The 12,602-nt window shown below is 40.4% G+C and overlaps 1 protein-coding gene across 7 annotated transcripts in view; it reads left to right on the forward strand.

Annotated features, from left to right (window-relative positions):
- Positions 1-12,602, forward strand: part of LAMA2 (laminin subunit alpha 2) — a 379,531-nt gene that overhangs the window by 75,492 nt on the left and 291,437 nt on the right. The gene's annotated exons all lie outside the window — the stretch shown is intronic.

Below are 12,602 nucleotides of genomic sequence, written 5' to 3' on the forward strand. Positions count from 1 at the left end.
GGATAAAGCCCAGCAATATCATTTTACAGAGAGAAACTACTACCACAGAAAACCTGTCTACCAATCCATGTGCACTATGTCACTCAAATATTGAATATATGACAGGTGGGCATGCAGGTGAGCAGAAATCTATGAGGAATATTTGTGAGTAGTTCTAATTTGAGTTGAGTAGTTGGCTGAAGATGACCCAAGGGGTTCTTTTATAATATGAAGAATTAATTGAAATGTGTATTTCTCTTATCTTTCCAATAACTGGATAGCTTCTCTGTTTCTAATGAAAGAAAATTTCCTGTTACAGGATATTAAACTGATCTCCACTGTCTTATAAATTTAATAATTGTCTGGCATATGAGATTTAATTTTTTTCAACAAATGGATAAAAAATCAAGGACACTTTTAGGCAGGGCTGTAAGACTTATAAGGTAGAAAATATGGTGCTGCTCCCTACTGTGATACAAAGTCCCCATGGTTCCTGCTGGTGTGCTGCCTGAGAACTGTAGTACATTTCAAGTGGCTTTGCCTTGGTCCTAGGCTAGAACAGCTGAATGCATTGCCAAAATGCCAAATTAACTGTTGATATACATGGTGTAGAAAAACAGTTATATTCTAGGCTAGTTAACACTGAGTGGAATTGTCTGCAGCCCTAAAGTAATCATACTTATATGAAAAAGACACTATGCAGATTTAAGGATCAGCGGTTGAAGTTTACAAAGTTAAGACATAGATTACATTAAAATGGCTAGTTTATACTCTTAACACGTTCCCTGCTGAATACAAACATGGGAAACATATTTAAGTGTAGATTAAAATAAGTATATACTTACAGTATTAATCGTCCCATTTAACAACACCTTCTAATAGTCTTATAGTTGTGAAAAAGGTCCCTGTGTTGGGTTTGCGTGGCAAGGTTTTGGTAGCGGGGGGGGCTACAGGGGTGGCTTCTGTGAGAAGCTGCTAGAAGCTCCCCCTGTGTCTGACAGAGCCAATGCCAGCCGGCTCCAAGATGGGCCCACCACTGGCCAAGGCCAAGCCAATCAGCGCCTCTGTGATAACATATTTAAGAAGAAGAAAAACACTTAGAGAGAGAGAGCTTTTGCAGACGGAGAGAGGAGTGAGGATATGTGAGAGGAGCAGCTCTGCAGACACCAAGGTCAGTGCAGATGGAGGGGGAGGAGGAGCTCCAGGCGCCGGAGCAGAGATCCCCCTGCAGACCGTGATGAAGGCCATGGTGAAGCAGGCTGTCCCCCTGCAGCCCATGGAGGAAGGATGAGGGGATGTAGAGATTCCACCTGCAGCCCGTGGAGGACCCTACGCCGGAGCGGGTGGAGGCACCTGAAGGAGGCTGCGGCCCGTGGGAAGCCCACGCTGGAGCAAGCTCCTGGCCGGACCGGTGGACCCGTGCAGAGGGGAGCCCACGCCAGGGCAGGTTTGCTGGCAGGACTTGTGACCCCGTGGGGGACCCCACGCTGGAGCAGTTTGCTCCTGAAGGTCTGCACCCCGTGAGAGGGACTCCATGCTGGAGCAGGGGAATGATGAGAGGAGTCCTCCCCCTGAGGATGAAGAAGCGGCAGAAACACCATGTGATGAACTGACCGTAACCCCCACTCCCCGTCCCCCTGTGCCGCTGAGGGGGGGGAAGGTTGAAGCCGGGAGTGAAGTTGAGCCCGGGAAGATGGGAGGGGTGGGGGGAGGTGTTTTAAGAGTTGATTTTGTTTCTCATTCCTCTACTCTGTTTTGCCTAGTAATAAATTAGATTAATTCCCTCTCTAAGTTCAGTCTGTTTTGCTCGTGACAACAATTAGCGAGTGATCTCTCCCTGTCCTTATCTCGACCTACAAGCATTTCGTTATGCCTTTTCTCCCCTGTTTAGTGAATGAGGGGAGTGAGAGAGCGGCTCTGGTGGGCACCTGGCCTCCAGCCAGGGTCAACCCACCACAGTCCCATATTGAAAAGGTTTTCAAACATGAATCTTTCACAGGGAATTTATTTGTATTTTTTTTTTCCAGAATTTTCCTTCAACTCCTTTGTGTAACATCTCAAAGAAAGCAAAGACTAATGAATAATTATGTTTAGTGTTAGACAGCATGAAGGTTCAAAGGCAGTATTTCTATCATTAGGTTATTCTAGAAGAAGGAAGAGACTTGGTACTGATTGCTGACTTTTTTTAGGAATTTCAGTCTGAGGATTTATGATAGCAATGCCAATGAAGTTCTTTTAGACTCAGAAATAGGCATGGGAATTTAAGAGGAGGATACATTGTATTTATGCATAACAAAACCTGACGTGTTTGTAGATACAGCTCTGCACCTTACTTTCAAAGTTATAGTTTTGAGGAAACTAGTTAAAGAAATAACTAGAGAAGGATGGATGTTTCTTTCTCTGGTAGAATATACAAACAAAATTTTAAAATGAAAACTTTCAATTGGAGAGATGTGGCTTCAGGCTTTTTGTTCATTGCTGATTCTGCAATGGCCATTGCACAGTTGGAAGCCTTTTCCACAGAAAATTACCCTGAAGAAAATTCTCAGTCTATCCCACTGTCCCTGTAGAAATTATACTTGGTCTACCTTGCAATTTTGTTTTTTGACATTGGAACGATGGCTTCTGTTGTCCTTCATAGAAGGAGACTTTCTTCTTTTCCCCCCTGAGCGTAAGGAGAAGATTACAGTCTTTGTGTTCTTAATAACCAGAGCTTATTTTGTGTTCCCACCCAAACTTATTGTGTAAGACTTTCCTCTCATCTTTCCTCACTTTGGGAACAGTCTTTGACTTGTTTCTTAGGAGTTTTCTTTGTTACCCAACTTTTTGCCTCCTACTGCTGAATGGGCTTATTGCTACCCTGTTTTCAGCCTCTGAGATCCCTCTGTGCTCTGCTGCTACCACTTCACCTATTGCCTTTCTTACCCTGCGCCCTGATGCGAGGGATACAGTGCATCTCCAGGTGCCACCCACACACACTTGGAACGTCTTGAGCTCTCCTCGCCTTCCTGCTTCCCTGCATCAGGTAGTGTGGGTTTCAAAAGCAGAAAGGTCACCAAGACTGCTGTTCTCTTCTTTCCTCTACATTTGGGGTTCACCAAACCTCTAAACACAATATGTCTGCTGAGTGTTCTTTTATCCTTTTCCCTTATAAAAGTGTCTCTCTCTCTCTTTTCTTCCTTCCACGAACTGCTGTTTTTACCCTTTCTCTCTTGACAAAGGCTGCGTCTATTCCTTTATTCTCTTTATCCTTAAATGGACCTCCTCCTGCCCAACCCTATCTCATGTATCAAAATCCCCCCAATTCTGCATAAAAGAGTGCTGCATTTCATTGCTGCCTATCTGCAAAATTATGTTTCCTGCCTATTTTAGGTCTCAGTATTGATTCTAAATTCCTCCCTTCTAATTTTTCACTGATCAAGAAATCATTCTCTTCAGTTTTTGTCTCTTAGTAAATAGACTCCATGGAGTGGATAGTCAAGTGTACCCCTGTTACCTGGAAAGCATTAATAGGTGCTTTTATTAGCCAGCTCTGTTGGGTGTGGATTTATACAGTTACAGGCCGTTAAACCTGTCATTCTTCTAAACCATCTAACTCTGATTTTTTGTGCGCCCTACTTCCCTTCCTCTTTCCCAGGCCAGTAAATGATTCAGAGAACACTAAAGTTTTAGAATTAATTTTAAATATTAGAGACAATTATCATAGTTCTTACAGGCATGCCTGTAAATGTTATCAACTTGGTAAGTCTACAAAGACCTTACATTTCAAATGTATTTTTTGTATGGATGCAAATCAGCTATGTCTTGTTGATACTATTGCTAAAAGTCTCATTGTATAATGTGGAACTGTGTGCTTCAGTGGACAGTTCACATACAATTAAAAAGTATAGAAGTTAAGGTCTCCACAAACTAAGCAGTCTGTCACCTAGAGCGACTGAAAGCAACTTCTGTTAATCAGAAAAAGCTGCATAAAAAGCTGTTGCTGTACACAAATGTGAGGAACCTGAAAACTTTTTTATTTTTTGGACATTTTCCTAACTTTCAGAACAATGAGGCCAGCCAGAGGAAAACCCAAGAGATGTATATTTGCTTCAGATTTCTCAAAAAGAAACTGTTCTCCAGCTGAGAGTCCATTGCTAAAACCTTTAATCATGCAAATAAATGTCATACTAGTGACAGTAGTACCAGTGAAGCTCGTTAAAATCCTATTGGAAGACCTGAAGGATTCCTTTCCTTGATGTGTCATCCCATGCATTTTTAAAGCAACATGCAGGGATTCATCTGTATGCAGGTCTGTCTGATTTTAATGGAGTGTAAAGATGTGACATCTGTGACAGCTCTGAGTCCGCTTTTATAAAGAAGAAAAGGAGGGTCTCCACTAATACAGATAGGCACAGCTTTACCAAAGAAGTATTAAGAGATACTGATATAATTTAATTTTCATGAATGATAAAGTAAATATGGGTAGGGATGTTCAAGCTGGCTTATATTCTAAGCCAGATGTCTTTGGCAGTTACAAGCAGAAACTGTATACCAGGTTGCACATTTTGTCTCAAATTCTAAACCATGGTACGTTGTCACTGGTTTGCTGAAAGCCATCTGCTCAGACCTCATTTGATCTTCCCATTCAGTCTCAGTTCAGGTTAAGAGGACAAAATATATATAAGGGAGGGAAATTATTGGGATGTTTTTCTCATGGAGAAAATTAATATTATTAAATATTATTTAAATATTCTTTCTCATAAGATATATATTAGATACTGAAATCATGCACATATTCTATTGTTTTCATGAAACAGGAAGAATTTTAGACACATACTACTGACTGCAGATACAGGTGCACTGTCTATTATATTTGTATATCTGTATATCTTATATATAAAATTTCTAAATATATAAATACACTGTCACAGCAGTTACCAATATGTGTATTTAGTACCCCTTTTGTAGCAGTCTATGGTGAACAAATGTATATAACTTACAACAGCTATTTCAATGTACCAGAACAAAAGATACAATAAAATTGACAGAGAATGGTCAAAATATTCTGTCATGGTCTTATATATAACTGAAGAGTTTCTTGACTCAGTGCATAGGAAACACCAGTCTGTATTACTACACAAATATACACTTTAATTTTGCAATTTATCAAGCATTTTTTTCAATATTTCATATTTCTCAGTTACTCAGCTAATTTGTGCCTCAGAATACTGACTGTATGGAAATGAAATGGAGATAGCTTGTTCTATTCTATGGAAAGTTGGGAGTCTGTTTGAGTGGTGGAAAATACATTTTGCATTCTGCCTCCAATGCTGTAATCAGTGAATCAATCTTTCTAATTGTGCTTTACATGCATTGAACAGATCAAAAGTGTAAGGCCTTACAGTATTATTTGAGGAGAGCAACTGAGTTCTCATTTTTAACAGGGTGTTATGTAGCTTGGGTTTAAGTAACACATACACATAAAATGGTAAATGTAAATGGTACATGTAGCTAAAATGTTGGTTTTAAGACAAGCATGGATTTATGGAAGGAAAATTTTGCTTAGCCAACCTGATAGCCTTCTACAAGGAGGTGGCTGGCTTGGTGGATGACGGGAGAAGAGTGCATGTTATTTATCTTAGCTGTATTAGAATCATAGAATCACAGAATGGGTTGGGTTGGAAGGGACCTCAAAGCCCATCTAGTTCCAACCCCCCTGCAATGGGCAGGGACACCCTCCACTAGACCACATTGCCCAAAGCCCCATCCAACCTGGCCTTGAACACTTCCAGGGATGGGGCATCCACAGTTTCTCTGGGCAACCTGTTCCAGTGCCTCACCACCCTCACAGTAAAGAATTTCTTTCTAACATCTAATCTAAATCGACCCTCCTTCAGCTTAAACCCATTACCCCTTGTCCTGTCACTACACTCCCTGATAAACAGTCCCTCTCCATCTTTCCTGTAGGCCCCTTTCGGTACTGGAAGGCCGCAATTAGATCTCCCCGGAGCCTTCTGTTCTCCAGGCTGAACAATCCCAACTCTCTCAGCCTGTCCTCATAGGAGAGGTGCTCCAGCCCTCCAGTCAGTATTAAGGCTTTTGATGCTGTCTCCATAACATCCTCATAGAAAAGCTGATGAAGTATGGGTTAGATGAGTGGACAGCAAGGTAGATGATTGTAAAATTAATGGCTAGGCGCAGACATTTGTGATCAGTGGCACGAAGTCCGTCTGGAGGTAGGTCACTAGTGATGTACCCCAGGTATCAATACTGGGCCAATACATCTTTGTTAATGACCTGGGTGATGGGACAGAGTGCACCCTTGGCAAGGTTGCAGGCAATACAAAATTGGACAGAGTGGCTGATATGCCAGAGGGCCATGCTGCCATCCAGAGGGACCTTGGCAGGCTGGACAAACGGACTAACAAGAACCTCATGAAGTTCAATAATGGGAAGTGCAAAATCCCGTACTTGGGGAGGAACAGCCCCATGCACCAGTACAGACTGGGGCCACATGGCTGGAAAGCAGCTTTGCAGAGAAGGACCTGGGTATCCTGCACGATAACAAGTTGAGCATGAGCCAGCAATGTGGCAAAAAAAGGTAAATGGGCTGCATTAGTTACAGTGTCACCAGCAGGTTGAGTGAGGTAATCATTCCCTATCTGCTCAGCAGTGATGAGACCACACAAGAAGAGCTGTGTCCAGTTCTGGGCTCCTCGGTACAAGAGAGACATGGACATGTTGGAGCAAGTCCAGGAAATGGCTGGGAAGATGATTAAGGACTTGGAGCATCAGTTCTACAAGTAGAGGCTGAAAAGGCTGGGATTGCTTAGGCTTAAGAAGTCTCAGGGAGATTTTATCCATGTGTATAAATATGTGTGTGTCAGAGGGGTGATATGGAAATATAGCCAAGCCTTCCTCAGTGGTATCCTGTGACAGGACAAGAGGTAATGGGCACTAATTGCTATACAGGAAATTCCATTTAAACATAAGAAACTTTTTTTTTTTTTTTTTACTGTGAGGGTGGTCAAACAGTGGAATATGTTGCCCAGAGAGGCTGTGGAGTCTGCATCCTTAGAGATACTGAAAATTCAGCTGCACAGTCCCGGGCAACCTGCTCTAGTGTTCCTACCTGAGCAGGGGTTTGGGCTAGATAAGAGGTCCCTTCCAGCCTCAGTCATTCTTTAATTCTCTGAAGATGATATTAAGAACTCTGCATAGAAATTGCTAATCGGTGGTCTCACATTTTACCAGAATATGTTAAAACTTTTAGAATCCTTATCAGTATGTGTTTGTAAAGCATTACAGGAGAGTAGAAGAAATAAATCAGTTCAAAGAATGAGAATTGAACGTAATGCTTATTCAAGCTCATCAGCTGAGAGAAACATACTTTAAACTATTTTCGTCTGAATCCTCAGGGTAAAAGTAAGTGCACGGAAACTCTTACGTATTGTAAGATCAGTTTTTCCATTTGCTCTTTGGTTTTATAATGTCAAAATCAGTTTGGATTTTTTCATCAGTGTAGATGCTGATGAATAGATGGATGACTTTTATTAGCCTCCGTAACATGTCTTTTGTTGCCTCTTGTAAAAGAACACAGCAAACGTCTCAGCAAACTTAAACAGAAAGCTGTTTAAGTTGACAGCATTGGAGACTCAAGGACACGCCAATTCTGACACTGCAGTGTGGTTTCAATGAACATTCATTTTTAAGTTATTGCAAAAATAGTAATATGCTTCATATTCTTTATTGTCCAAGACAATGTATACCATGGGTTTTTTGCATAAAACAATAGCTTTGTCAAGACCAAAGTTAGCAGTAAATTGCATCTGCATGCTCCAGTTTTCCCAGGCTCTACTCTACCTTTGAGAAATTCTGATTTATTATTTTTTAATTTTCATTCAGTGTGATAATCCTTTTTTTTTTCTCCTTCGGTGGGATGGAACTGGGATAGACAAATCATACTAGTCTCTCTCTCTCACCCTCTTTCCAACGGAGGGAAATGCATGAGAGGGGGAACCAAACCTACAGTGTCTTGCGTATGGAGACACTGGTGTTCAGATGTGGGAACTGAACAAAAATGGACATTTTTAGTCATATTATACAAATTGGTGTCCATCTGGGATAGAGTTAATTTTCAAAAGAAGCTGGGAGGGGACACAGCCAGGATAGCTGACCCAAACTAGCCAAAGGGATATTCCATACCATATGACATCATACTCGGTATGTAAGTAGGGGTGCGCTGGCCAGGGAGGGGAGATCGCTGCTCGTGGATGGGCTGGGCATCGGGTTCTGGGCGGTGAGCAAATTGCATTGTGTATCACCTGCTCTGTATATTCTAAGTACTGTTGTTGTTATTTTCCTCTCTGCTGTCCCAGTAAACTGTCCTTATCCCTATCCATGACTTTTACCCTTTTCTCCCCATTCTCCTCCCCATCCTGCTGGGGGGGAAGGGGTGAACAAGCAGCCACGTGGTGCTCAGCTGCTGGCTGGGGCTAAACCACAACACTTGGGAAAGCTGTAAATTGATGTGTGCTATCTAAGAACAGAAGATACACGATTTGGGAGAATTCCTGTTTGCAGTAAGTAAATCAGTGTTATCTCAGAGGTCCTTTTACTTTTTCTTGTTAGGCCTGCTTGGCTGACCAGGACCATACTACTGCATTGCAAAGGTTTTAATGAAGGTCACGTGGCTAATAAATACAAGGAAATAACTGTAAAGAGTGCTGCTCGCATCTTTATGCATAGTGCACTCTTTCTACAGATAAGGTATTTGTACAACTAGGATTTTGCACTTTAAAATTTGTGCCAGAATACAGACATATATTTGAAAATCGATGGGTGCTTGACTCAGACTGGGTGCGTAAATACCTTTGAAAGTAAGATGTCAATTAAATCTTTGTCCTTTGGATTTTTGATTTGGTTGGAGTTCTGCCATGAATGTCAAGGAGACAGGATTTCATCTTCACCTATTTTTCCTGTTCTGCTTTGCAAAGCTACATTCTGTAACAGCTCCAGGAAAAAGGAAATTCATTACAAAGCTAGGAGAATGCTTATATATTTTATACAATATAATATTGGGGTAAGCCAATAGCAATTTTTTCACTCAGTCTCCCAATCTGTAAAACTGATTGTGTTTTGCTATTAAAATCAGCAAAGTCGCTACAGATTTTGAATGCTGTAAGATGTGGAGAGGCAAGGTAATATTACTAGCTAATCGATACACCCTTTTTCAGATGAGTCTGTTACTTTGTAAGGATAATAGTTAGCTCTGCTATCAAGCTTCTTCAGGTTAGGGTTTTGTACTATGTCTTTTGCGTTGAAGTTAAATATGCAGGAGGATGTATGTTACGTTAGTCAGTGTGAAGAGAGAAAATTACCTGAAAGTAAAAGCAAGCCACCTCTACCACCAAACATCGAAAACTACTTTTCCACTTCCTTTGGAAGGAGAAAAGGATGACTACTGAACAGTACTATAATGCACAGTGGTTTAGGGCAAGTGACGTAAACGGGGACTGAAATATTTATTTTCCGATTTTGTTTTCCTGTGGACAAATGGGCTTAGTGTCAATTTTTTTCAGTCTGCAAGCTCTGTTGTGTCTGGACAGCTATTTCTTCAAATTGGGCTTATTTTCTAGTTGTATAAAACTCTTCATCTACATTGTGGATAGAGTGCATTAAGTTATTCCCTGTGGTGCACAGCTGGAAGCTATTCTGTGCTGCAACATTTTGTTTTGTTTTGTCCCAGTTTTTTCTCCCCACTGTGTTCCCACAGCCTAGCATAGCTCCGCGCTGCAGCAGACGAGTCTCTCTTTTTCCAGTGACACTTCTTAGAACATCTGAAATTGACATATTCTCTTTTGTCTTTTTAGTACAAATTCAGTGGCAAACAGCTCTGCTTGAGTGCACGAACATTTCAAAGTGCTCTATAGACTAGGAAGATTGGCTTGAAAAGTTAGACATATTTAGGCAGGCTGTTTTATTCGCTGCTTTGAAGAGACTAGGGATATTTTGAGAAGATTGAAGGAAATACACAGTGCCAAATATTGGTCTGTTTAGAAGAGAGAAGAGGAATATGCAGGTCTTAACAGAGCTTTCTTTGAAGGAGAAAAACATTATCTCGGTTCTAATGCTTTAATAAGAAACAAAGAAATCCCAGAGTTGGTAACCCAAAGTTTGTTTTCTATCTTGGAAGTATTTTGAAAATACTATTAAAAACCAATAATGATTTTTTTTAAAGTTAACATTTTGCTAATATGTGCAGGGACTGCGATTATTTATATTAATTTTATCCTCAGTAAAATGGGGCACTGATCTTATCGTTGTGTATTCACCATCTAGACATTAAATAATACTGAATGCAAAATTTTGTGTGCCAACCATTATCTGTCAAGAGGAAAGCTTGCATACAGAGCCTTCCATGAGTATCTTTGCAGTGGTCTTTCTCCTTCTAATTTTCTTCTCTCTTTCCCAGTCTCCCCCACTCAGTTAGACAGTTCCTTCCTTCATCTCCATGCAAATATCTCTGCTGCTGTCTTCCATCTCCTATCACTAATTGGCAGTTCCTTGTTTTTTGCTCAGTTGACTGCTGCTTCATCCGTGCAGTAGCAGGCGGCTAACACTGGTTATATTCTTGGTCTTGGTTCTTCGCTTGTGATTCCTGCTTCCATGGTAATGCTGGAGTGTCCTTTTAGTGAGACATATCCCACCGGTTGCTCTGTAGATGTAGGCTGCTGATGTGATTGAAACGGTATTTGCAATCTTCCGTGGGTTATGTGAAGGGAAGGAAAGAAAAACATAAGTGTCAGAACTGGTAAATGGTAGGAAGGCTAATGTACAAGGTAATTATTTTGTTTACATTCATATCTATTTTCAGCACCCCTCCTTTGCTGTAGCTGCTCCTTGACATATTTTAAAAGTAGGTTACCCCAGTGACTATCCCCACTTCATAATGAACCTGTAATCACCATTCAGCAGCTGGAGATATAGTTAATATCTTTGATTTCCCCCTAGAATCCCTCCATCCTCTCTCAGCTAGGGAAATCAACTAGGTCTTGCAGTGTGCTCTGAAGGTCAATCAAATAGCGCTATTTGGGAGGAGAGTGAGAGTGAGAATGAGATTGAATTCAACAGCTGACAGGCTTTATGAAAATGTCTTGTACCTGCTACTCGTGTAGCTCATGTGCTTCTGCTGATCTCAACCACTGCAATAAAGCATGTGGAAAATCTGTCAGTTTGGCAGAGGAGTAGGTAATAGGGCATGATAAAATAGGGCAAGGTGCCAGGCGTCAGATGGGTGGCTTTTATTCCGCTGATACTCATTGAGCTTTTATGAGCTGGAGGTTGGTGAGGAAACGTGATAAGTACGTAAAAGAAAGCATGTGAAGCTGGGCTGTTATTTTCCTTTATGCAATGAGATTAGGAAAACATAAGAAAATGAATTAGGTAGTACTACTTTGCAGAAGCTGGAAGGAAATCACCAGTCTCAGAGAATGTTCTAAGGGTTTATAGAATAAGTAGCCATTAATGAGACCTCTATGGATGCAAGGTACTGATGGGAAGTAGTATAGAGGACAATAGCTGGTGGAAAAAATGAACACTGGCAAAAATTTTATGGTTTCATTAGCAACACCACACAAAATTAAGTTTATGGTTTCTATTCCATTTTGGGTGGACCTTGATATTGGGCTATATGTGCTACCAGCCTTAGTAAGAAACAACTACAGGTATGTATTAGAGACATTATTGAGGAAAAATATGAAAGAGAATGAGTACAGTGATGCCTCCCTGGATAAAACCCTGCGACAGCCAGTGATTTAGGGATATTCTGAACTGACAGTTCAACATCAAGCCCTTCATGTTTAACAGCCCCAGAGGAACCCTTGTTCTATGTATTAATCTAATTGGTTTTTAATCCATTCCTGCTTTTGGAATAAAAACATTTTATAATAGAATTTATTCATGTATTCTAAAATTTAATTTATACCATAATGAAAAGCAGGTCCATTTATAAACAGACAAAAAATGCCAATCAATGTAGAAAACTTCTGTATAAGTTGACTCAGCACCCCCAATTTGTGGTAGAAGGGTAACTAAACTTACCATGTTCACTTCCAAATGTTCACTTGCTAAACCCATTTATGATTTTATATAGTTATGTCATTTTCTACATCTCCCAATCAGTTCTTTTCCCAGTAGAAGAGTCATAGCCTATTAATGTCCACATTCAGAAGCTGATCCACAGCTGTGATCCTGTCACACTTTTCTTTATCTTTTTTAGTTCTACCATGTCCTTTTGGAGATGAGAAATAAGGAATATCATACAGTATTTCACTTATCATTACAGATGGATTTATGCAATCATGTCATGACATTTTGTTTCGATTTCTTGAGCTAATATTTTCATTGAAATATCCATAATAACTCTTTCAGGGGTGATAACAGCTAGTGCAGAGTCTATCATATTTTTCACCTGTGTATTAATTTCAATTCCTCAATTTCATCTGCCATTTTATTGCCTAGACATACCATACCATGAAATTTTTCTACCTTTGTGGTCTGTCCTTATTTTGATTGTCCTGAATAATACCTATTATAAATAAACTGTCACCTTACTTTTTATCCTCTTTTCTAAGTTACTT

The sequence above is a fragment of the Grus americana genome, chromosome 3, assembly GCF_028858705.1.
Source record: "Grus americana isolate bGruAme1 chromosome 3, bGruAme1.mat, whole genome shotgun sequence".
NCBI lineage: Eukaryota > Metazoa > Chordata > Aves > Gruiformes > Gruidae > Grus > Grus americana.